Source organism: Lepisosteus platostomus, chromosome 23 (genome assembly GCF_059453375.1).
Source record: "Lepisosteus platostomus isolate fLepPlt1 chromosome 23, fLepPlt1.hap1, whole genome shotgun sequence".
In the NCBI taxonomy this organism is placed as follows: domain Eukaryota; kingdom Metazoa; phylum Chordata; class Actinopteri; order Semionotiformes; family Lepisosteidae; genus Lepisosteus; species Lepisosteus platostomus.
Window position 1 is genome coordinate 11,078,836 of NC_142633.1, and position 27,813 is coordinate 11,106,648.

Below are 27,813 nucleotides of genomic sequence, written 5' to 3' on the forward strand. Positions count from 1 at the left end.
CACAGATAGGGTGCCAATTCATTGTGGCTCTCGTGCACACAGGAACAAATAAAATATTATGTTAAACGAAGCCAGAGTGTCTTAGAGAGGTGAATGGAGACCAGAGTACCTGGCAAAAGCCAACATAAGCCCTGTGCACACACGAAAAGCCCCATACAGGTTGAATCCACAGAGTTAACTGCTGTGGCACCACAACAACAACACAACAAAATGTTCCGTTTCACCACTGAAGCTTGTAATAGTGAGGAATGAGGATTTTTTTATGTTTTAAGTGGCATGTTCTTTTACCCTTTTATAGCTTTTTATCCTTTACCTTTTAGTTTTGAAAAAATCAGTTAATTTACCAAAATATAGACATGATTGGCAAGGTGCTGGAGTACCCTAAGACAGCATATAAAATGCGTGCTATCACATCTTAGCATGTAAGAGTATGTATTGCAAAGTCTGAACACTGCTTTTGCTACAGGGTGTATTCAGACAGTTGAACACAATTTTCCATTGTGCATCCAAAGGACTTTAATCAGTTTTCTCCTCCATGCTTGTTCATACTTGAAAGTAATCCACAAACACACATTTTAAGGGTGGATACCCATCCACAGCTATCATCTTTGAAGATCCATCTCAAACTACAGTTTGCTGCACACCTGCAGTTCACTTTCCTTTAAATGATGAGACAAAGTCTGTCATAAAAAGACAATTTTTAAATATGAAGCAAACATCCTATTAGAATGAACCATGCAGAAATAAAAAAGTATTTTGATGCCAAAGATTAAATCTCTGAATTTGGAAAACAGACTTTTCTTTACGGTTCTATTTTATAATTCAAAACAATGACTCGCATCCTTTTTCCAGGAAGAGTTTCAATAAGGTTTTAGTTAGCACCATTGTCTTTGAGTTACTGTATTTGTTGCTATTCCTGTTGGATTTAAGTAACATGTGCTGTATCTAGAGAAATTAGGAGATTAGTTGTTTTAGTGAGCATGTGGATTTGAAGGCTGTTGTTATTGGTGTTGTTCAGAGACAGAAGTGTTGACTGGATCTGAAAAGGAGATGTTCCTTATTAAGTGTAGTTGTTAAGCTGTTAAGCACCCTAATTATTTTCACTCTGGGACACAATAACATTTCCCCTCAAATCCCATTAAAAATTCAAACAACATGTTTACAGCTCACAAATTACTTGCAGCTGCTTTCTCACGTTTTAAGGATCTCTTCCAACAATATTCCAATTGTTGTGATGAGTTTGGACTTTAAAAAATATTTTAATTGCCGGTTTTTTAAGAAACACCTGTTTGGATTTTCCATAATGTCTTGAAGTGTTTCTGCCTTCTGATATACATACAGTATAAGATGTTGAATTGGGACAGATACAATGAGGGTTATTGTGACACCATACAAGCAACTTTTTTTTCCTTCTTTGGTCTGATGGAAATTACCAGAGCTTTTTGTGTCAGAAAGTGTTTCAAGAAATTTAAATGATATCTGAAGTGTACTAAGTTATTACTGTAAAGTGTGCACTGTTCATTCCCTTTCAAAGCTACCATTTGTAATTTATTAATGTAAGGCTAGTCTTATGCACAGTTGTGCTTATTGAAACTGCAGTGTTTGCTCCTGAATTTGTGACAAATATGAAAAGAAAGAAGTTATCACTATTGACCCACTGGTGAAACAAACATATCATTGTCTCCGTAAGCAGAGTCTTTTTTAAGCTGCTCAGTTTACAAAGTGTTGACTGATATTTTTAAACATTTCTTTTATAGTCATATATTTAACCAAAAGAAAGCAACTGAAAATATTGTCCACTACAAGGAAATTGCATGTAGATGAGGCTTTTCTGTGCTAATTAACTTGCAGTGGGAACTCAGATTAAGGTCTCTTATGCTGATAAAGAAAGCAAGTGCACAGATTATTTTGAAGTGATAGATGAAACTGATATAACAAGAAGAAAGGTATATCACTTTATTGTATAAATCGCATGAACTTTGCCAAGAGCATCTCTTCACAGGACTTAAGCCTGAATTAGATCAAACCCTCAACCCACCTGCTAATTGCCAGTTGCTAAAACACAAACCCAGTATTTGATGACATCTTTCTGTTTTCAAGTATAGTGCTTACCATTTGAAGTATATAGATGGTTCAGCCACATGTAACCCAATGTTAATACAAATATTTCTGGTATCTCCATCCTTGTGGTAATTTATTTCAGCATTCTATTTGTAGAACTACAGTGACCATGTACTGAATTAAAGTTTTCTATCTGCACTTTTATATTGCATTGTGCAATTTAGATTTTTATTTGTCCTTACAGACATGCCTCCCCCTTTGACTTTTGGGTTTAGAGTATGTGCCGAGTATCCATCCATGCATTTTCTAATCTTCTCCATCTGATTGAGTGTCATAGCGGATCCAGAGCCTAACCTGGCAACAGGCACAAGGCAGGATACACCCTGGTGCAGGGCAGACACACAGACACACACACTCACGCCAGGGCCAATTCATAGAACCCAGTTAACCTACTAGGATGTGTTTGGACTGTGGGAGGAAACCTGTGCACTTGGAGGAAACCCACACAAACACGGGGAGAACATACAAACTCCACCCAGACAGCACCCCAGGAATTGAACCCAGGGCCCCAGCACTGTGAGATAGCAATGCTGACCACTGCAGCACTGACTTAAATATGTATACAAATGCTCAGATAACTGCTGCTAAGTTTTTTTTGTAGTAAATCCTACTAAATAGCAGGAATGGAGGATCAAAAAAATAAAATCCTTCTGCTTGAGCTTCCTGTCAAAATGTATAAAGCCATCTGTGCTACTGTATATACAGTACAGCATTCACAACCCATCAGTGCTTATCAAAACTCACCTACAGCTAAAGCAGATGGACCCACATAATAATGCAGTCTAAAAAACTACAGAAATGTGAGTTTTCCCATATAAGGTATTGTGGGGATATTTATATTTGACAATTTGCTGATAAAGATCAGCAAATTGAGTTTCACAAACTGAATGTAGTCCTAAAACAACAGACACTTAAAACACATAGACTTTTAAAAGAATTTGACACAAATCAAAACTTATCTGGGCCACTTTCCTCAGTTTGGCAGGTCCTTCTTGTTAGAATAGGCCACATATTTGCATTGCATTCAATGAAAACACAGCTATTTAGTATAGAAAAGTATGGTGACATATTGTGAGCAATTTTGACATACAGTAGAAGTCCATTTTATGTTACTCTACCAGTTTAACAAAATATTGATTATAGTTATAGAGGTTAACAATAACAGATTGGTTAGAATTACAGAGGTTAATAGTTTTACAGTTTCAGACAGTTAAACTAAAGTAAATAACTTAATTGACCAACTTGAGTTTTCATTTAAGACATATTTTCTAAAGTTTATGTAATTCCCTGAATTCATTTAAGTGCAATTGTGTTTTGTAACAGGTCTGTCTAAAACCACAATGCTGCTAAAATATGAAGCAGTTTGTCTTTCATCCTCTGTGAAGTGCCATGCCAATCTGTGGTTTTGTTGTAATAACGAACAAATGCAAAAATAAAAGTTTTACTCGGTTAATTCAAACACAAGTTTAACCTGTATGAGAGAGAATGCAGTTCATGTCAGGCACCTCAGATTTGCAAAATGAGCACAATTTGATTCCCTGTTTTTAATCAAATGTGGATCATTGTGCCAATAATCATTTTAAAAATACCTATGCCACTTCTAGAAATATATAATTTTGCAAAGGATGGTCTGATTTACATGATAATGCAATTCTAAAAGTACAAAAGTAAATAAAGTCATACCCAGCCTTGGCTGCCCTGACAGTACTTGTATTTAAAGCACACACTGCAAGCCGACTTTATAGCCAGAGGAGTGGTCTTCTAGACATGCCTGGTGGGGTGATAACATTTAATAGCACCCTGCTGAAGCTTTATTAAAAAGTTGCACAGCATATACAGTAGATTAACTTACTCTGATTCAAGCGCTGGCTGCTCTGAAGCATGTCACTCTCTCTTCCATAGACAGGCCAGGAACTAACATTCACGCACTTTCTAACAATCAACTTCCCATTCACTTCTGTCCTTAGCTCCTCCCAGTACAAGAGGCTGTGGCACTAAGCAAACGCACTTCAAAGGCAGCCTGTCCTTCCCTCTTTCTGGATACTTCCTCAAAGGAGGAGGGGGTTAATGAGGAGAGGGGGAGAGGGGGTTAGACATGACTTCCTTGACCGACAAGCCCAACAGCTACATTAACGTCCCTGGTCCTGCAAGCTGGCCAAATGTACGCCCTTCAAGAAGACTAACTGAAGTGTGAAGGAAATGTACACCTGTCACACTGCTGGGTTCCTCTAAGTACAAACACACCCTTTGTGGACACATCACTTTGAGTTCCACACAATACTTTTATTCATAGCTCCTAACCCTACTGAGCTTCTTGAGATACTCTTGCTTACTGTTGCCATTTGAGATTTTCTGTAAATATTTTGTGTACATTTTCTCCCCATCCCCCCCTTAAAGTATTGATTTTCTTGACAACATTTAAGGTCCCAAAATAACTTTTCTTTCAAGTTAAGTCCATGTTGCATTGCTTTTTGTCGTCTTTCAGGAAGACTTGGCTCAGTTAAAATGCGCCAAGTCTTTTTCAAGAACTGTATTAATCTTCAGTCCACCACTTTCAAGGCTGTTGAGTGAGCAGCATTTTTTATGTAGTCATTACAATGGCGACAAACATTCTAAGCCTGAGGATAGAGCAGAAATTAATAAATGCAGGCGGGTTTCCTTCATTATACAGCCGGCTGGTGTAGCACACTGCACATTATCTCCACTCAATTGCCTCTTTCCTCCTGACCAGACGCCAACTGGCTAGTGCTCAGCCACCCATGAAGCTCAGTGATCTCTCCTGCTGTAGACTGCATCCCATAAATATCTGAGTGCTATCTTCATTTTCTTTCAGTGTCCTGTTCTGTCATTTCTTCCTTTGTGGTGGCCTTGTCAGAACTCTAGACTGTGCTTTCCCAACCTGTTCTATACATGTATCTGTAACATATAAAAGCTGATCTGAAGCAACTTACTCTAAGGTACAACAGCGGCATCTAAAAAAAGAACAGCCTGTTTTTCCTTGCCAGGTGAAATATATTGATATTGTTAATGAAGTACAGGCAATATCTATTTTATTTGCAGTATTACGCAATGAAACACAGTTAACTGCCAGTGACGTACAGTACGCTATTTTCTCTGTCAGCGCTCGTATTCAGCAAAAACAGTAAATTGATCTCCAGCCGTAGTATGCTTTCTATGGCAGCAGTTTACAAAGCTGGCCGTATGACATGAAACAGCGGTTGCTTTTGGATCAGAACTATAGCTGCTAAATTAATGCTGTTGCTTGGATCATTATGTTGCCTATGAGGCCACAGCGGGGTTCCACAGAGCAGTGAACATGAGCCCTCACCGGCAATCACGAACTGTCCCTTGCAGGTGATGTCATCTCCCAGCAAAAATGCACTGGCAGATGCAGCCAAGACTACCACAATCTTACGAATGATTGACCTTTTCAAGAGGAAATGTCTTCTAAGCTCTAGCTGGGTTTGATGAGGGTTTGAATAGGTCAAAAAATCACTGCTGCCGAGAAAGGCCTCTTGTAATAATAATAATATGATGTAATGCCATTCTAAAGGTAGAGCAGCCTGCTATAAAATGAGAAGCAATTCTGAGAAACGATTTTTTGTCACTCTGATAATAAGTGTACTATAAAACTCCTACTCTGAAAGACTCCTGTTCTTGTTTAAGAGGACTGCGAGTCTTGAGAGATTGCCTTAATAAAAAAAATTAGAAACTGCCAAGTGCACAAGAAAGTTGCCATGATTTTGCAAACATTCAGTACTCCTACACCAGCATTACATTACACTAAACATACAAACTTGTAGACTTGCCTCATTTGTTACAAAAGTACATTCATACACAAAAATTACAAAAAAAATGCACAGTACTATACATTTAGAGATCTAAAATAAAATAACACATACCTATGATGTGGCTATTACAGACAGAATTAGAATGGTTGAAATAGGCCTAAGTTAAATTAACAAACAGAAGTCAGGCATAATGCATCCTGCTGAAGGATGGATCAAGCTGTCAACAAGTGACCAAGCAACTATTTCTGTGAAGGTGGAGCAGCATTATTAAAGAGAATGATGCTTATTCAATAGGACAAAAACCAGACCACATCAAAGAGCCTTCCCACCCCCACCCATGCAGGCGCTGCCCAGATGGACGTAACTCTCTCTGCTGGCCTGGACAGGAAGCAAGAGTGCATAAAGTTTGATCTTTTCCCTGTGTCCTGAAAAGGCCAACCACCAACTGTCAGTTAGCCACATCTTAGCTGTTTCCAGTGGGCTGTTAGAGGCTTTTATTAGTCACTCTCAATGGGTAGTTCATCAAAACAGGAATCATTATTTTTAAATCCCCTTTTTATAACTGAAGAAACTGACTTGTTTGCCTCCAACAGAAGATTTTAGTTAATGCTATGCTTGCACAAGGCTAACATCACCTTCATAACCTTTCAGAACTACTTCATAAACACTACAGTAAAACAACATGTGTAACAACCATATAGCAAAATAAAAATTTCATATAAACATGCTAAGACCACTGATAATGAGCTACATGTGCAGAAAGTCCTTCTGAACTCTGAAGTCGTTTGTGGTGTATTTCTTCATCTTAACCTGACCTCTCTCTGCCTGGAATTCAACTTTTAACTATCAGCTGAAACTGTCTAGTTAAGAGAATAAATACTTGTGTGCCTGTGATGCCATGTGTTTAAAAGATTATGTATGTTGCTACATCATGCTGTATTGTATAGTGTTTAAAGGAGTTATGACAAGAGTTTTTTTTATCCTTATTCAAGGAAATCATTATTGTAAAATAAGTTAGAAAAGCTGGTAAAGTTCCTGTTAAAGACCTTTAAAAGACATTAAAAATAATCCTGTTATATGAACATGGATAGAATACTGGATTAAAAACTGTCAGCACCAGAATAGACAAATGCATCTTAGACAAAAAAAGAGCCCATAAGAGCTCAGAGTATTCTTGGCTACAGTTAATGGAGACTATTAAATTAGTTGTTCTGATTTAATGGCACATTCTTTCTATAAAGCAACAATTGCCGATGACACAGGGGCAATATAAAAGCCCTCATTCATACATCTGAAATGCTTTTTAGGCACCCAGCTGTTAAATTGTGTAAAGTTAATATACTGTAGCTCTGTTCTGCCTATTACTGGGTGGATCGTGTCATGACTGTGCTGTCTTCTTCGCTTCAGGTACAGTATGTCAGTCAATCAAGCCATAATTAAGTTGATTCTGCTGTTTAGTTCCTACATAATTAGTCATGCCTAGGGTAGTTAAAATATATTTAATGCTGAAGTGTTTTCATTTGTATGCCTGCTTACCACAGAGAATTAAAATGTCCTGCTTTGCTCTCCTTGAAAAATAATAGGTGGTTAACATTGCTTCTTCTAGACTTTAAGTTATTTATCAAATCCTTGTGTCAGATTGCTGACTTGAATTGGTTAGAACCTCACCTAAAGAGTTTGTTAGCAGCATGTTATTTGACCTGCAAAACCAGGTGCAAAATGGCCCTCTGAGTACTGTATTGAGCACCACAGATGCCTTTTATACATTTTATAAGGCAGGAGTGGTCTGACCTCCAATTACCTCTCTCACACAAATGTTGCTTTGAGTTTTGAGTGGGGCCTGAAAATGTCACGTTTTCAAGATTTAAGAGATTTCATTAAAATATGCAGGTTCGTTTCATTAATTCAAATACTGAATCAACAGAGATTGAGATTTGCACTTAATAATATAAATGAGGAGATGACTTTTTTGTTTTTTGACCCAAAGGTTGCATTAATAATATAAAGTACACCAGAAACAGCATTTTACAAAATACTTTGCTGAAAATTGTAGGCATGCCTTGGAATGGTTACCTCTGTTGACTCTACTTTTAGTAAAACTCCCTCTCATTCATTTTGCTGTAGCATTCTAGTTTTGTTCTTGTATGCCCATGATTGTTTGTTTTTCCATGAGATTAAAGCCATAACCGTTATCACACGTCTAGTCTGGTGTCACTTCTGTCACTTCAACATAGGTCTAGAAAGAAGCACATGTTCTCCTACAAAGCTTTCAACTGCTTTCACAAACAAGAAAGTCTGTGTCCTCTCTAGAAGTTTTCAGTTTCCCCTTTCACTTAATGTCATTGCCTCTTTTTTTGTTTTAGGGTCTTAAAATTATATGTTAACTCCATCTCAAAGTCATTATGATTCATATTTGTCAACCTAGAGTAAACACTTAGGAAAGCCAGTATATTAGAATGCTGGAGGAAATGTGCTTTGTTTTGTTTTTCTTTGTTGCCCGCTGCTAATCTAGGTGATGAAGATGTTATTCAGAGGCAGGGACAGATCCTTTCTTTTAAGGCAGCTTTGCTAGTCTTGGCCAATACTATTTGTCAGGCATATGCTTAGGTTGGCTGAGGCCAAAATGGACCTTTTAAATTAAATATACAGGTATCTGAAAATTGGTTTGGCTGGCTGAAAATGCTGGGTATTCAATTAAAGGGGAACTGCAGTCCCAATTTCTCAGACTGGTTATTATATCTCGATAACAAAATAAGTTAATTGACGGTATCACAACAATATTTTATTTTTACATTTTACAATTTCCAAGTTAAACACAACATTGTGAACTTTGCGAAAGTACTGTATAGTACACATGTTGAGAGTTCATGAGAACTGTGACGTGAAGCAGCCCTTCCTGCTCAGTAGTCACTGTAATGACTAATGTGGGAGGTGTAGTGTTGTGATGGTTAGAACCTCACAGCTCAAGGGTGGCAAGTTCATTTCTGGCCTTGCGCCTTTCCTTGTGGACTTCACATACTGTATTTTCTCCATGCAATTATTTTCTTTCAAGACACAGAGGCTAGGTCTCATGGACTATGTAAAATCATCCCTTTCAGGACTAGTGTATTGAGAATGGAGCTGGACTCCACACCCCATTACTCTGTTCTGTCGGGAGCTCCGGTGTCTTTCTGACCTGCTCTTGGACACCAGTATGTGTTATATATATGAAGATACCTGGATCCCATCTGTCCTTGGAAAATGCAATAATTTGTTTGGCCATTTGTTCCTTTTTTTCTATGTCAATTATTCTTACATGCTGTTCTTCCAACCTCTTTTCTGCTTTGTTCCCTTACTTGTTTCATATCCACATTAAACCCATGATAGCAGCAAAGAGTGGAAAGAATGCTTTCCAGTAAGCTTTTAAGAGGCATACCCGGTCTGTGTTCTTCAAATTCCAGAAGAAAAAGGGTTAAATATCTTAACCAAGTCTGATTTCGTCGTTGCTGGGACAGGAAATTAAACATGTTCAGTATATTGTCACCAGGGAAACAGATGTGCATAACGATTACCTTTCTATTTCCTCAGATGCATTTAACCTTCCCTTAATTCAACTGTCTTCTCAAAAACATAGCTGCACAGTGTGCACAGTGCATGCATACAGCACACAAGCAATCTCCAAGAGCTATTAGATAGGTCATTATAGATATATGAAGCTTTGTGTTTTTTTGTACAAGTCATATCATGCAATGTCAAATGCAATCCACTTGCTAATAGAAATAAGAGTGCTTGATGGAATTGCAGTAAGACCAGATGCTCAGATCTTAGTATAGCAGTGCTGCTTCAGATATAGCAAACTAGTATATAGTAGCAGCATTGCTTGGATTATCTGCAGTTGTATTTGCCTCCTGAAAGAAAGCATTATCACTAATACGACAATTAAAATAATGCTTTTTGGGTTTTAAATATATCAAAAACCAATGTACTGTACTATAAAGGACATCAACTGGTGTTTGTAATATACACAACAAGAGGTTCATCAGCTTAGGACTTCCAACCAAAACCTTCTTATGTCTTAAATAAGGCACTCCAAAAAAGTGAATATGAAAAATAACTGTTCTATCCAGTTACAGTGTTAAATAGAAATAGAATATAATAATATTGAGAAATATTAATTAACTGTCCATTCTGAAACAGTGCAGCAAATCTAGAGGTGAGGTTTTCTTAATAGTCCACCAGGTAAGAAAAATCATTTCTTGCTTTTGAACACCGAAAACTCTGCCTCTAAAAGCTGCTGCAAAAAAAAGAAAGAAAATTGAAGCATCTGTTTGGTCATTCCAACCGTTCTGTGCTGCCTCTGTGCTGCAGTGTTGGCTGGGATGTGAGAGTGTGTGACGAGGAGGGTGCTGTTTGTGACACCTGGGCTTCTGTCTCTGAACAACCAAGAGGAGCAGATAAACAGTGAAACAGACGCTGCTGGGATGTCCCTCCATTACAGCATCCCTTCTCACCACTGATGAGCCATTAATTCCCATCACTTTTGAATGAATCTACCAAAGAATAGGAAATAATCTCTTTGTTATACTGTATATATACATCTATTTGCTAATTTATACTGTAATATATATTCCTTATATTTCTGTGCACTATCAAATCATGTTTTACTAAAAAGGGAGGTCTTATATAATTTTGTTTCCTTTTATCATTTAGCAAAATATTGGATTGCAGGGTAGAATTATGCCATTTTATTAGTCTTTTAATTTAGTGATAAATATTTTAGCAGTAGTGGTTTAGTAGGTGCACGTGACATACACTTACAAGTACTGTATTTTGTCTGTTGTGTTTTGCTAACAACTGCATGAAAGTGAGGGGACTGGGCTTCTTTTCAATGTAAAAGGGCTGTCTGTTAAAAGAAGCACAGCGGGAGGGTTTGCTTTTACTGCTTTTTAAAGCAAGCATAACAAGACTGCGGTGCTACTTAACTCTGGTGTGTTGAAGACAATTCATCAGTTCAGTTCCCCAGTGACGGCGAACACTGTGATCACGAGAAAGGTCTGGGTCAGGTCAGTGGAGAGAATAATACAGCCAGTGTTAATCTCTACTCTCCATGTAAAGGCAGTCCAAATGAACTGAAGAGGGAATAGCAACACAGTGCAAATAACTCTGCTACCTGAATCTCATAAAACAGAGCCTCAACCAAATCACTTACTGTAGGAGCTGAACTGAACTGAGAGTCTGGCCTGCCCACAGAATAAGGATGACCTGCCTCCAGTGCTAGTTATTCAACCCTCCACATGCATAAAATGGAAAACAATTCACCATATATACAGGTCCCTCTTTTTCTGATAAATAATGGCTCATATTTGCATACAGTACATGGTTTTTCAATGACACCTCATTTTCAAGTATTTAAATAGCTCACAAAACTATAGCACAGTTTACCCTGTTTGCTGAACTGTGTAACTATCCTTAAGGTGATCGTTTATACATTTAGAAAGAGAAAGTTTCCTCAAAGATGTAGTTTGGTTTTGGAAGTCAACTGTTTTATTTCCATTGCTCTCCAAAATCCACTAATCACAGAACTGTAAAGAAACCTCAGTCTGAGTTCAAATGGGCACCAGCGATTATTTTACAGTAAACCCTTCGTTTATTGGATTTCAGACTTAATGGACAAAATCTGCTAAAGGGGAGTTTTGTCTGTAAAATGTTGGACTTTCCCCATAAAAACCGGAATGCACAAATAATAAAAACACAACATACTGTAGGTTTAAAATTCAGGAATATCAATGGTGTCCTATAAGGATAGGTCCATTGCTGCCAGTAGGCATTTTTTGTGTTTCTTATACTTTAGAAAATTTTAAATCAGCTTTTTTTTATGACGTATGAAATAAAGGCCTTGTATATTTATGATAAAAAAGGCACAGGAGCAATTTTCATTAACCATTGATAATGATTGTTAAAAAAGAAGTCTAAAGATCAAGGAAGCATCAGGAAACATGCTGTATACTGTATACTGTGCAGGATATTATACATATTTTTCATATAATATATAAAACATCACATGTGATTTAACACTTACCAATCATAGACATTCCTTCCCCCCATAAGTCTGTTAAACTGAGGGTTTATTGTACTGTAATTGGTAGCACAAATGTTAATGCTTCAGCTGCTATACAGAACATAAAATAACAAAGTATAAAATTATGGTATTTAAGCGCCTAAATGGTTTTTATTCACAATAATTTCTTCATTGCAAAGGAGGAGGAAAAATCCACACACTATACATACCTGCAGTAGTCTCCAGTGCCTTATTCAGATTCTTCAGGGGTTAAGGAAGGGACTCCCATTTGTAAGACCAGAAATGTGTTGAACTGCATGCATGACTAAATCCAGGAATATGAGATTCTGCTCTCACAACAGTAGTTGATTCAGTTTGTAACAGTTACAGTTAATTACAGTTAAATTGACGTCAGTTGTGTCTGAGAGGAGAGCTTGTGTGAAATTAGTCTGTCATTCCGCAGTCTCCTTCCAGAGTGAGGCTTGCACTAATATTTCTCATTGCTCAGAACCTCCCATCAAAATTGTATCTCCATACTTCCCAGCTCTGCCTCCTTCCCCTTAAATATATGAAATATTAAGTATATTAAGAGAAGTCATTCTGAGAAAAAAATATTTTTTTGTGTTTAAAATCTGTGATTTGGTTTTGCATCGTTCCTTTATTAACCCTAACCCTAACCCCCCACCACCAAGGGGCAATAACCTTGCTCAAGGAAAAAAGCACCTCTTTCAGATTCAAAATTCAGACATCCAAACTCTCCTAGGGAGAGCTCCCCGGAAAAAAATGAATAAAAAAATTTTGAGAGTCAGCTCTTCGTCAGAAAGAGCATTTTGAGCTAACCATGAACAAAGAAGATTGCAGCACGTCTGAGAGATGTTATAAAACGGAGTCAGTAAAAGGCACGTATTGGCATGAAGATGGACTCGAAACGCGCTGCCTGCCCTCTAGGCCAGATTGGTGGATGGTTGGTTGGGTGTTTAGAGGAGTATCTGGGAGTGTCTCTACCTCTGCAGCTAGATACACTGGCAGTACGTGGAGCGCTGCATTGTTAGCAGTGAGAGTAAGAGCATGAGAAAACCAAGTAGAAAGAAGACAGACGGGAGGAAAAACTCAACCTTCCCATGTCTTGCGGCAAACCAGGCAGGAAAAAGAAACAACTTCAGAGACAAAGGCATGTCCTACCTTCCATCGCCCCCCACAACTGTCTTGACTGCCTGTATGACATCCAGCCCCCCGAGACGCCAATGCACACGCAAATACAGCCTCTTTGTTTCATTCCAGTATGTCTAACTCCAGCCAGCCCGCACCACTCAGCTCGCCATCCCACCGCCAGCAGAACAAACAGCTTCGGCTCCCAGTGATTATTCGGTTTCCTAGCGACAACCAACAGGGTGCCTGTCGATTCCCCTGGCTATATTTCATGCAGATTGGGCAGCAGTCTTGCTTAAAATGAATGGCGGAGAAATTGGGAAAATGACAATGACATGACATATTCTCCTGAATATGAATTTGGCTTTGGATTTGCCGCATATGAGGCACAATCTCATCTTTTGACAAAAAGGGTGGTTTTGCTCACTTCTGCTCGAACCCGTAACTTCAGGCTGCCTTTTGTGAAGTCAGAGAAATACTAAGATACGATATAAAGCATATAATATTCAGGGTATATTACAGAAAGTTTCATCTTTGAGCCTGGGGAAATTTCATTTTAAGGATGTTCTTTGAGATTTCAGATTTATCACTGAACATTCCTATGGGAAACCATTACAGATTTACTTCAATCAGAGCCTCCTAGTTTCACAGTCCACGTTTGGACGCTAGTCTTGTTGCACTTGTATACCTGCAGTTCCTGCACTTTAGGCACCATATCTGGGAAAGTAGAAGTCAAGGCTTGCTGCTTAGAGATTGCATTTTTTTCTTTCAGGCCCAAGTCAATACAAGTTACGTACATCTGGAACCTGCAGAAAAGAGGCTCGGATTTATTGTCCTAATTTCAGATCTGCCTACAGGGGAAAACCTTTGTTTACCATAACCTGGAGAGAGAGAAATTCCTGTCATCAGCTGGGTATCATTGAATAAATGGGGGAATAACTCTGGATAGAGATCCAAACAGATCTGAACTGTGTTTTGACATTCCATGTACAGCAATTAATACACCTTTTAGTAGGTGTTGTAGTGGAACATTTCTGTGATTCACAGAAGAAAAAATTTCAGTTTACAATCTGTCCTGCTCTTATTACTATATGCTGTTAAGCTTTGTGCTCCTGCTGCTAACTCCACCAAAGTGTGTTTGCTACCTACTGTATTAGTACAGTATAGCAAATGTTTAGCTAATTGATTAAAATTAATTGCTTGGTCTTCTTATCATTGTATTGTTAGTTTTGCATTGTGTAATTCTGATTCAGGAAGTGCTGTTAAATTAAGATCATTTAATACTCACTCCTGGACCGATAAGCCTTAGTATTAATGCTGTTAATATATTGCTGAGAAATATCTGGACATTTTATGTTAACCTGAAACTTGACAACATCAGAATTGCATCTTTTTGCTAAATCAAGTTCCAGCCCCTAGATACTTTTGTTAAGAGATACACTGTATGTTCGGTAGATTATGACTCTGAAATCTTCATCCGTACCAGTTTTTAAATCCTTTGAATGCATGACACTGAATCTCCTTTCTTACTTGTCTCCAGCAGTATGCTTGTATACAAGCCTCCAGGTCAGAGTTGAGTTTGACAATGAGTTTGACTTTAGGAGATTGTACTGTTAATTTTGATTCTCCACACTGCACTACTTTTGGTATAAATTGTTTTGGCTTTACTTAGCACCTTAGCACTCATATTTCATACTGTTAGTGGCCTATCTGCACATACAGTACCTGAGCTGGGCATTTCAAATCTAGCCATTTGTTTTGACCTGATATTTCTGATGACTACTCACAGCCATACTGTAAGTATGCTATGAGGTTTCGTAACATCAAGTGAAGTTCAGATTGGCTTTCCTAATCTATTTTAAGTTCTTCTCTCAGTACACCTCAGCCAGTTGGATTTGAGAATTCTATTATGCTTTGCAATTCCATCTTTGATGAAATTTGAGATTGGTGTCTTCAGAAAAAAAAACTAGACGAGTCTCATTTACATGTCCCCAGAACACACCACTTTGCTCCATGAAATGAAATTAGTTCAATTTGAATGTAGCTGGTAGTACTCTGGGCTGCTATGTGTATTTATTTTCTTTGAAGCAACTCCAACAATCCTCTAGTTGGATTAATAATAATCATAACAATAATCCTATAGATTTTGGGAAGGTAACTGAAGAAGCAAAAGTAATCCTAGAAACTGCTCATGAAGAGTCTATGGTCTAATTCAGTTTATTCAATCTAAAATTAATTGTTAGATTTAATATGTATCTTGTGACTTCCTGTGGATTTCAGAATATAATCCACAATGCCTCACCTTTAAGGGCTGAACAGTTTGGCTCCTAACTACATCAGTGAGCTACTAATTCCCTACTTGCCTTTTGCACTCCTAGGGAGTGGTGACTAAGGATGGTGTATCCCGAGAAAGGTACCACATAAAGTAAAGATTATTCATGTAAAATAAAACATATTCCTCTAAAATAAAGATTATTCTTATTATTTAAACTGCTGTAGATCAGAAAGAATCTGATTCCATACCACTGTTGCTTATGGTAAGCCATAAGTGAAAGTGTGGTTTTAATGAATTTTAATAGTTCAGCCTTATTTGTTTTTAAGCATGGACAGTGAATGAATGAAAGGATCTGAGGTTTGCAATGAAAAGGAGAAACATTATGTGAAGTGTAGCAGTAGAGGCAGGAAGAGTACTGTTGATTGCTTTTCAGAAGAGAGCACTTCTTTTGCGCTTCTGCCTTTGGGAGCAGGCTGAAAACTGTTTTCAAGTCTTCTGTTTCTTTTCGTGAGTGGTATGAAATTGCTCTTGAGTCACACTTGACGAATAATGGGCAGAACTCGTGTTCTTCACTAAATGTACTTGGGGAGCGATAGGATATAAGGTTTTGAAGCACAGTTAAGGTTTTTTTTTAACTTGATTAGCAAACAGTTTGAAAGATGAAAAAAGAAGCTAAAAAAAGAGATGTTAAAAACAAAAGATACAAAACCCAGCCAGAACATTAATATTGTATAAAACATTCAGGAAGACCATCTCTAAACACTGGAAAGAGAGCAGTGCAGATAAGCGCAGCATAGGAATGTCTGTAATGTTTGGAATACAAACTATTGTACTTCCATGAAAATTGAACATACAAAATCTGGAAAAAAAATTCTGATCAAAATTCTAGAGCAGCAATAGTGTTGATGGATTATTCAGATTGTTGTTAGAAGAGTTAGAACTTCTATGTAGTAACTGTGTTAATAGAGCTTTACAATCAAGTGAGAAATGCATGTTCTTAATAAAACAGTATCATTATTTTCTTTACCCTTAGGTAATTCATCAATAGAGAGTCCAGCAGATGGTTTTCAATTTTAAGTGCTGCTCACGTCAGTTAGAATCATTCTAAACCTCCTGCAGAGTGGATAATCTGAATAATGCAGAAATCTTTCCATGCAGTTATACAAAATAAATTTACATCAGTTTGCAAGAGATGATTCAAACGATGTTATATCTAATTCAAAAAAAAATTTTTTCTTGAAGCCAAATGCAAACTGATGAGAAAAGGTGGAAAATCAAAATGTCAGGAAGACACAGGTATTGTTGTGTCTTTTAAGTCACCACCCGGCACAAAGGCACTTACTGGCTTCATTTCTGTATTAAGCTCCATCTTAGAGGCTTCATTTAATAAATTAATTTCATTCGTCTGCTAAGGCAATATTGTATTGATTGGGGTCAGGCAAGCATGAAATTCATTGATTGTTATCTGCTCATTACCATATAAATTAGCTGCTTGAAGGGGTAAAAAAAAACAAAGGACCCTGAGTTTAAAAATGGAAAATTAGAAAAAAAGATAAATTATAATGGATGAGTCTCTTTTTGCTGTGGTTTGAGCCACATCATTGCTATTACATGAAAATAATTTCTTACATTGTGAGCTATGAAACCAAGAGAGATTGGTCTACAAGGGGAGATGAAATTGGGATACATGTTCACTTGATTCAATACCACCTTGAACTACTGTAGGTCCCCAGAGCCCTTTGTGGAAGCATGCCAAAACATTGAGACGTAAGGTAAAGAAAGTATTGCAAAACAAGGCAAATACATATAAAAAGCATGGAAAACAAGTGAGCAAAGCTGCAAAACCTATCTTTTAGACTGTACTAACCTTTCTTTAGGGTATTAAAGGCGTTTGCACAGAGCACCAGCTAGGTCTCATTCTGTGGTATTTTATATCACAGAAATATTGTTTTTTAAATATGCCAATTACTCCTATTGAAGAGCCAGTTCTGTTAGTAAACTATTACATGTATTTTTAGGAATAATTGTTTTTATCTGTTACACTGCCTTGTAAAAGTATTCATACCCTGACCCTTTCTATTGCTTGAAAGCTTGCAGTCGTGAAACTTTGAAGGAGCAATTGATGTTTGTTACGTACACAAACCTACTCCACACAATTAAAGCTAATAAAGACGCTGAGCATTAATAAGACAAAATGTCAAACTTATGTTTGCATATGTATTCCAGCCTTTTGGTGAAGCAGTCTCACGAGTGTACAGTATCTTCCCACCCACACACTGCCTTGATCAGGCTGTCTCTCTAAACTGAGCATCTGGGCAAGGAGGAGACTGGGGAGGGAGGCCACTGTGAGGCCAGTGAGTTCAATGTCTGAGATGGGAGAAAATGTGTCTCAGTCAACAATATTCCGGTCACACCACAAATCTGACCAGTATGGCAGAGTGGAAAATGTGGCAAAGGGTGTTGTGTTCAGATGAAACCAAGCTGGGGTTATTTTGGCCTAAATGCAAACTGTTAGGTTTAGTGCAGATCCAACACTGCTCATCTCCAGTTCAACACCATGCCCACAGGCAAGGTATGGCAGTAATGTACATTAGGGATGCCTGTCCTCAGCAGGGACTGGAAAGCTTGCTAGGATTGAAGGAAATATGGACAGGGCACAGTACAGGTAAATACTATAGGAAAACCTGTTTCAATCTGCTAAAGATTTAAAACTGAGGAAAAAAATCCACCTTTTAGCAGCACAATGATTCAAAACACAAGGCCAGAGCTACACTGAAATAGCTTAAGAATAAGAAAGTGAATGTCCTTGAGGCGCCCAGTCAAAGTTCTGACCTGAATCCTATTGAGAATCAGTGGAAAGACTTGAAAACTGCTGTCCATAAGCGATCCCCAGGCAACCTGATTAAGCATGAGCAAATCTGCAAAGAAGAATGGATACAAAATGGCACCAAGCTAGTGTGCAAAGTTGGTAGACCTATCCTAGTAGATCTGTGTTATGATATGGCGAGTAGCTGAAGTAAGCTGCATCTTGCTGACAGACTGAAGAATCCAAGAGTTTGAGCTGACCGAAAGCTCACCCAAGCATAACAATTTGTAGCTGTAATTGCTGCCAAAGAGATTTCCGTGAAATATGGAATTCACTGACATGAATACTCATCCAATCAACATTTTTCTTTTTTATCTTTAGTTTTTGCTGACATTTATTGTACTTTATCTTCCCCTGAGCATTCTTCAGTTTGAGTAGCTTTGCTGAAGTTTTCAGAAGGGAAAACATCTATTTGTAACCACTGCTGCTTTGTCTCACAAGGGGAACAGCATCCCCTTTCCACTACTGTCCCTCCTCAGTTTGAACTCTGAGCATGGGGATTTCAGGTTCCCATTTTAAAGAATACAAAAATGTATTGTTGGAAACAAACAATTAGCTGTTTAAGTTATATCCCAATCCCTCTCTATTAAAAGATATAACAGAAGGAACTTCACTTAACAGCAGACTGCAGTGCATCGTTTTAGGAAACTGATCTTAATTTGTCTCAGAGCTTTAAACAAGAGAAAACAGAAGTACTGGTGAGGTAATAAGCAAAAAAAGGCTTACAAGGTACAGTATTAATGTAACATTGACATTTGCTATCTTCTGTTGATCACCAACAGGTTGTGTTGGCATATCAGGGCTTAAATCCATTCAGGAGAAGTGATGACGTTGGGTTTGTACTCACAACAGTATTGGAAATGGCAGAATTGATTGTGAGGACTGGAAGCCGTCAACAAAGAGGCTGGCCTAACAGTTTCAGAGCTGTTTAACAAGTCTGTTCCACAGTTTTAACAAGGGAGGGGAAATGAGCCATGTTCCTCAAGGGCAAAGCCAAATAAACCTGGAACGAATCTGGCCTAGTTTCTGCTGATCCCCATGCTGTCTTAAGCACTTTCTTTAAAAATTTAAAGCTTCAAACTGGCCCAGGTTTTTTTTTTGGGGGGAAGCAAGTCTTGTATTTATGCAACAAAATATCTCACACATTTATTAAAGGTATAATATCATAAATGAACTGTAATTCAATGTAACTTTCATCCTGTAAAACCTTATGGCCAGCAGCCATTTTTTCCTCTATGACATACATTTTTGTGCAAAGAGATTCCTTCTGGAAAGAAGCTATACAACATTTTCCTGTTTTGTGTCCATTCACGCTGCAGCTAAACAGCATGCGGTGTACGCATTTCATGGTAGACGTGAACTGTTAACGAACAAATGTTTGCTAGCTACAGAGTCCGATAAGCGGGTGATGTGATTTGGTAGTCTGGCTCTAATGGACTTGTCTCAAACAGTTCAGCAGTCCAGTACAAAGAAGCTCGTAAGACCAGTTTATAAGCTCCTGGCTTCCTCCCAAACAAGCATTTCTTCTCCCTTTTTTTTCCCTCTGCAAAGAATGGAGGCCAGAAGGGGCAGCAGCACGTTGTACAACTGCCTCCCTGCCCCACCACACGCAGCTGACACCCTAGGGAGGCACTACCAGCTAACATTACAAAACAAATACCCGCACTGCCAAAAAAAGGGGAAAAAAGCTCAATTAATATCCTAGGGGAGTTGTACTTTACTTTTAATTTGGCCCTGAGCTATTTATCGGAATACAAATCTTTCTTTGTGCATTCTTTGTTGTTGTCCAAAGACAGGAGTGGTATTGCTTGTGATAGTGTTTGAAGAATGAAGGAACGCTGGGATTAGAAACCACTCACGATGATAAGCAATGGCAACACTGCAAGGCTAATACTGTAAGCCTTGATAGAATTAGCCCCTGCTAGCACAGTGAGGGTTCCTGGCTTGCATTCTGCACAACTCTGCACAATGTAGAATCCAGTGGGCTTCACTGGTTCTTGCAGATGGGTATGGGAATATGGGATGGAGATAAATGACTCTATTTTAAACAGCAGACTTTGTGGGACTCTTTGGTTTTGCCCGAAGAAAGAACTAAATGGGATTAAACATTATTTGCAGGGCCAAGGTGGTTTGGTGATATATAACCAAACGAATTCAAATGTAAGAGTATCAGAACACAGTAACCACTGCTAAAAACTCTGCAGTGATTTACGCTAAGTCTGGAAAGAGCTTCTGCATTGGCAGCACCTCCTGTTTAAAAAATAGCACATAAATCTCACTGTTTTCAATAAGGAATCACATGGTAAAGGGCTGAATGAATAATCATTGTTTTCCTAAGGTTTGAACTGAAAAGTTCCTTTGAGTTTTCCTTATGGTGAATCAGCCATGAATTTAACTCGTGCTCTGAAAGTTAATGGCAAGCTAAATTTAGTTACAGGGTGTATGCTAAGCACCATGGATTATTCTGATTGATTGGAATAAGGACAATAAAGATATAGGTATTTTAAGTTTTAATGTTGAGTGTTTAAATTCACCACACTGAAACTCAAGCTTCAAAATCACATCAAATGTTTCCTGCTTTTGGGGTTCAAATTACCATGTCAGACCCAAGAAAACCTCCTTGTACCCTTTGTAGTTGCAAAACTTTGATAGTAGCATGGTTAGAGAGAGATCTGTTACTCAAAAGGGAGACCTGGATTACAAACAATATATATAAGGCCATGGCCCCTGGTAATCCTGTCCCTGTGATTTGCAGACATCACTCCTTTCCTCCCCAGTTCCTCTTCAGAATGACAGGATCTTTGCAATGACATCAGACAGACAGTCATTATTAATTACTAGAGATCAAAGGCATAGTGACCGAGCTTCCAAGTACAGCTGCAGAAATAAATGTGCATGTGACAACAGAGCTGCCCCAGCCACAACACTGTTTCTCAGCCCTCCCCCACTCCGCCTCATGTTCCAGGAGTCCAGTGGGACACCAACTCATGGCATGTCATTAAAGGCCTCCAAATGTATTAACAATAATGTCTCCGTATACAGCACCTCTCATCACAGATAGGATCCCAAAATATTTTACAGCAAAGCTTGTGATCATAAAACCACTTGAAACTTGAAAGGAGTAGCAAGAGACTTCTTTAAAACTCTAATTGGAGAAACAGTAGGCTGACAAGACTTTTAAACCTGCTTTTCAACTCTATACACTCATTTCTTGGGCATTTTAAATCTGCAGAACAGAAACCTTCAGCATAAGTGTCAATAAATTGGTATAGACGGAAGTACATGGAAAAATATATTAGGGTTTATTTGAAAAATTTTTGGGGGGGATTTTTAATAAAACATGCTAATTTAAGATTTTGAGTCTGGGAATATGGTTGTGTGTACTTTTTTAAATAAGGCTTATAAAACATAAGTGCTTTTTATTATTTACATTGTGACTTCTTTGATCTGATCACTGATGACTGTTCTCATCATGCACTGAGTATCTAATGTTGGCTATTATATGTATAATAAATATATTCATTTATTATAATTAATTCTGGGAGTACTATCCTCACGTGCACTAAAAGAAAATTTATGATGAGGTCTTTTTTTTTCTATTGATAGTTGACGATTCAGTAAATTGCAGGTAACACCTTTTAATTAGAGGATAAATGTGTATACAGTACGTCTATCTAGGTCATTCCTATTGTATCTAAAACATTATTTATCCAACTCCTTAAAAATAATGTTTACATGGAGCAACGGGAGAGTCAATGCAGATGTCAAATGTGGCTTTTCAAAACCCTCTGCTATAGTACACCAAATGAACTGTGCTAACTGTATAATGCAATGGCCTGGATTAAATCAAACGTCTATCAACGAACCTGTCTTCAATTTCCAACTGTGTAATAACTAAATTTCCTTGAAGCTTTTTTGCATCAACCTAATGGAAGTCTGCTATGAAGAACTGGGTTTGAATTTTGAGTTTGGCAGGAGAGTTTGGACTTGAGCCTTGGTTTAATAAAAAAAAAGAAACTTTCATCTTTTTAATTTGTATTGCTGAATCCATTCAAGCGGTTCTTTACACTAAGACGCAAGATGTTTAAGAAAATGTGGAGTCATTTTTTTTCCCAATGGGACAACCTTTGAACTTTAAACTCTGAAACTATCCATGAAGTCAGTTGGCTCTGATGCTTTAAAGGTGGACAGACTCGTATGGACAGAGCGGGTGTGATGAGCAGAACTTACAGCTGGAGGAGGAACCAGATGTTCTGCTTCTGCAGTGTTTAGCTCCCAGGCGTCTTGTCTTCCCTTCTCCCTCTTACACCTGCAGACAGAGGAAGCAAATCCATATTCTTACAACATTTATCTCACAGTCGTGACATTTGTCCTGTGAGGAGACAACAGTGCAGTGGGGTTGCAAGAGGGTCTCAGCAGCCTTTTCAGAAATGTGATTTTAAGCCATAGTGTACATGGCTCTTTCAATTTTAACCACGATAAGTTTGTTTTGTATCTGGATGTAAATTCAATTGCAAATTCATCCACTTTGTTTCTCACTCTTCATCCTCACTTTCATAATGTAAATATTTCCACTGCAGCACTGAAACATCTTGTGCATGTGCTCTCTTGCAAGAGTATTGAGATCCTTTCTATGGTGTCCCATTTTGTACAATTAGAAAATAATGCTTACACAGCAATAAACAGAATAATTTTTTCAAAGCCAGAATGCTGAAGCTGAAGATTTCTAAGAGTAAGATAAGGTTGCAGTGTGTTGCTGCTGGAGGCGGTGAAGCAGTGATACAGTATGTATTTTGTGAAAAAAAGCCAAGAGCAGAGAAGCAGCGAAACACAGGCACACAGCAGCTTGCGTGAGCAGCATGGTGTTGGCAGCCTGCAGTGGAGACAGACAGGGGCAGCGAAGCCAAGCACAGCCAAGCACAGTCCAGAGCCGTAAACAGGAACAAGCAAAGTTCAAAACCAAGTGACACAGTACAAAGCACCACAAGAGGGTCAACTGAACAAGGACAGGGTGAAGCAGGGTCCAGAGTTCAGGAAGCAAGCACAGCAAGAACTCAGAACTCAGGACAAAGATAAAGACCAAGCGAACTATATGACCGTGATCCCAAGCACTGCCAGACCATAGGTATGTAGTCTTGAACCACCTGAGGCAGGCAGTTGGGTAATTGTCTCCAGGTGGTATAAGACTCCTGTCAACTTAATTACCATGGTAACAAGTGCTGAATAAGAGAAGGCCGGCTACCTTGTAAATACAGGCTTGTCCCTGCTCCACAATGACGAGCATGACAAAGGTACTGGAAATGTCAGCAAAAAGCAAACGTGAATACTTTGCAATAAATTTCATTTTTCAATCTGTGAACAGAATATTTTGGTGGAAGAACCTTTGACACCACTTTTCAGGAGCAAGTCTGTTTGGGTACTTCTCTGTCCACTTTGCACCACCTTGGCAGATTCTCCATCCACCTTGTGCCCATTCTTCTTGGCAGATTTACTCAGCCTCTTTCAAATTGCCTGGGCTTTGCTTATATACTGTATATAACAGTTTTCAAGAAGTTTCCACCAATTCTCACCAAAGGGGCTGGGCAGCCAGTTGACCTTGGACCCCTAAAGGTTTTTTTTTTCTCCTTACTAAGGGGTTTTTGGTTCCTCTCCTCTGTTGTCTTCTGGTCTTTTCAGTTGTGTATTCACAACATGTACAGTATGGTCACTTGCTTTGTTAAGCGCCTTGGGGCAACCTTGTTGTGAAAGGTGCTTTATAAAATAAATTGAATTGAATTGAATTCTCAGTAGGATTCAAGTCCAGACTTTGGACGACTCAAAGGAATTTACTTTCTTATTTTTAGGCCACTCCACTCCTTGTGTTTCGGATTAAATTATTCAGTATTATCGTACTGAAACTGCATTTTCACTCCAGTGTTAAGTCTTTAGCAGACTGAAACAGGTTTCCTCCTAGTATTTGCCTGTACTTTGCTCCATCCATTTTTTCTCTCTGTCGTGACAAGCTTTTCAGTTCCTGCTGATGAGAAGCAGCCCCATAATAACATAATGCCTCCACCACAATGCTTGACAGCAGGGATGGCGTACTGGTGAATGCACTAGACATAACATTTTGCTTTTAGACAAAAATGTTCCAGTTTTGTCTCATCTGACCACAAAACAAATTTTGCTTCAAATACTTTGATGCAAACTCCATGCAGTATCAGAGATTTTTTTCAAGTACTAAGTGGCATCTTGCAATTATGCCATACAAGTCAGTTTTGATTGATGGACATTTTGTCCTGTTTCAGTCATTGAAATACAGTATCAAAGTCACTGCTGGCCTTGCAGACTGCCTGATTTAAACAGTGGCCAGTTGGTACAGTATGACATATCTTCCATTTCTCAATGATCAGTTTCACCGTGCTCAAAGGAATACTCAATATTCCTTTGAAATCTTTATAAAATTCCCGTGGTCTGTGCCTCTGTAAGTTATCCCTGAGTTATTTTGAGAGATCCTTAGTCCTTATGGCTGAATCTTTGTTCAAAATTCAGTTCCTTGCTGGGCATTCTTACAGAGACAGGTGTATTAATTCTGAAATCTTCTGAATCATTATTGTACACAGCTAGGGGACACTCACTTAATTGTGTGACTAGTTAAGTATTTTTTGTGCGCCAGTCAGGGTTTCCACAATAAAGGATTTGAATTATTTTGTCATCACGACTGTTCCATTTTCCATTAATTATCTGTTTATATTTTTTTTGCTTTGATTGTGTGGAGTAGGTTGGTCTACAACAAACATTATTTGCTATTTCAAGCTGTCATGCATCAGATTGTGTAAGGGTATGAATAGTTTTTCAACTCACTGTAGTTCTCCTGCACTTTATGGCTGGAGTACAAAACTGATAAAAAAAAGGCTTCTTTAAAGATTGCAATAAATATTGATCATTTTCTTTCTAGTGTTGAAACATGAGGACGTTATTTCCCTTTTTTACCAGAAAAAATGGCTCAAAAGGAACTTAGAAAGTATTCTCAAGTTGAAACCCTCAATACATGATTTACAGTAAATATTCTCATCTGTATTGGTGCCAAAGTGTCGTGCAATTAATATCCCTCACAAATTATTACAGCTGTCTTATGAAAACCACTAAACTGAAAATGGCAAAACTGTAGCACTGCTAATATGATCTCCAGTTGAGTATGCATCACTGTAGGGCATATTTTCCAGGGTAATAGAAAGTTAGAATAATTTCTTTTCATCTTTTACTTTGTTTGACACATACACTACTACTGAGTGACAGTGAATGAGTCATCTCCAGCACAAGGAGTTTTTCACTCTACAGCTGTACTGAATTTCAGACAATGATTAGAGGTACTACTGTATATAACTGTTTTTTGCACACGTGTTTATTTTACATTTGTCCCTGTCTGTTAGTTTATTTTAAAATTACTACATATTAGTTCCCATTAGAAGACTAGAACACAACTAGAGTCCACCTCTTAGTTAATGTTTTTTAATGTTGAATATGTAAAGCTGTGAGTTTTCCAGTCAGTTTTTCCTCCATAAATAGCTAAAGTCAGTTATAGGAAATGCAAATAAAAAAATCACTTACACAGGAGACACAACAGTTCCCTCAAATGAGCAATTTGCTAAAATTTTGCTAAAAACTGTCATGTTTCCTTCTCTTTCTGGAGAAACAAGTTTAGTTCCAAGAAATGTCTGAGATCAGCCCTAAGACAATGAGTATGAGGATCAATGAGGACAAGTTCATCCTGGAGTTAAAAACACCTAAAGTACTGTAATTAAGTGTCTTACAGCCAGTGAGTGCTTCTTCTATAATTCATGGGGATTAAGAGCAAAGATTGTAAAATAGCAGAAGTTTTGCTTTTTTTGCAGTAGCATTTGTAGCTGTGCCATGTTTACAGTGCATGAATCAAACCTCCTTTCTCTCTGGCCTTCCCAATTAGTCAGGTATGGGATTCTTACTCATAATATTGATTAATGAGCCTTATAGTCAAACACCTTCCATATTTTTTGTTCATTGTTAACAAAAGTCTGGATTGCATGTGGTCATCGTCATGTGCCTAGCACATTTTACTTATCTACTTTATCTGCAATGAGTAATAAGCAAAAACTTCTCAAAAGAAACTGTAGACATTTGTTTGACAGACAGTGGTAATTAGCCTTTTAAATAACTCGGGTTTAATTGACCAAAAGACCTGCAGCACAGTGGTTCCATTTTAAATGAGCAGAGCCCTTTTTTCTTTGTGATTTACAGCATCTGAATTTGTTGTATTTTATTTTTGCTGTGGGAAGGATTTGTAAATGAATTAAGAGTCGAGTTATTGTTCATTTGTTGTGCCCATGGACTGCTCGGGAACTAATAGGCATCTCTCTTGAATGATACTGCACAAGAAACTCTAAAAATTAACCAAATGTTAAAGGTCATTGTAAGAAGAAAATAACTGTGCAGAAGATTCTCTCATGCTGTGGCCTTGGGGGCTGATGGTATATCATAGGATCCTAACCCACGTGTCTCTGTGCTTAACAGCCCTTGTGGCTATCAAATATCTGTCTGCAATCAGAACACCAGAGTAAGATTTATGCGTTTAAAAACAGTATGTTTTCCCTAGCCATTCAGTTTTGAAACCAGTCCCATTCAGGTCTTTTTTATTATTAAAAAAAATGTTAATATTACAGCATGCGATTAGGTTTGATTTTGCAGGTTATCCGAAGATTGGAAAGGGATTTTATTGCCCATTCCACAATGTACATTAAGTATTTGCTTAGTATTTTTTTGTTGTTGTTTTCAAAGAAATTTGAATCAAATGTGCTGCAGACTAGTGTAACTGTAGTGTAATGTAACTGAAGGAACCGTCCAGAGTTTTCCTACCATACAATGTAGGTGTGTGGATTTTATCACTAGTTAAATTTTGATCTTTGAGATGACCCAGCCTGTTTCTGGAAATGGACACATTTTCATTGTACAGTATATTTCCTGATACAGTTCAGTGTTCCTGAACACAATGGCCATTTCATTGTGAAACACTCTATTATGCATGCACACACATCTACAGAAAAAAAAATTAACACTGTATTAAAAATTTGGACAGATAAAAAGCCAACAAGTATGTATCAGAAAATTCTAGCTGTTAGTAAGCATTAATGTTTTAGAATGCTTGTAACATTTGCCTGCACATAAAGTAATCATAGATAAGATTAAACTGCTACAGGTTTTCCACTTGCAATACTTTTGAACAGTGAAAAGAATATTCTGTGGAGACTGGCCAATATACAGTGTGGAGTAGACTATTTTCTTAGAAGTCAAGCAATAGGAACCAATTTTAGGAGAATAATCTTCAGCTTTTTGTTATTTTGATTTTTTTCCAGTGAAGTCAATAGCATGACACAGAATACTGTATGTTAATTACGATGCTGCAATTTTAAAACTCTTCTTCTGTGTTCCCTTTCAAGAAGATACAGTCATGAACTTCTATTGGGAAATCAGTAAAAGTCTGAGAAAAAATACAAATTCTAGAAAATGTGGAAAATATGTCAGGAAATCAACAATTCCAGCCAGGTGACTGGAGAGTACA

General features: G+C 37.9%; 1 protein-coding gene across 4 annotated transcripts in view; it reads right to left on the reverse strand.

Moving 5' to 3' along the window:
* Positions 1 to 27,813, reverse strand: part of LOC148642030 (polyhomeotic-like protein 2) — a 90,509-nt gene that overhangs the window by 55,044 nt on the left and 7,652 nt on the right. For 3 of the 4 annotated variants that reach the window (XM_088617507.1, XM_088617503.1, XM_088617504.1), the window contains exon 2: positions 22,470 to 22,548. The gene's annotated coding sequence lies outside the window, so the exon portion shown is untranslated. Of the gene's footprint in view, positions 1 to 3,973; positions 4,099 to 22,469; positions 22,549 to 27,813 lie in introns of those variants that run through there. The other variant, XM_088617505.1, reaches the window with a different exon arrangement.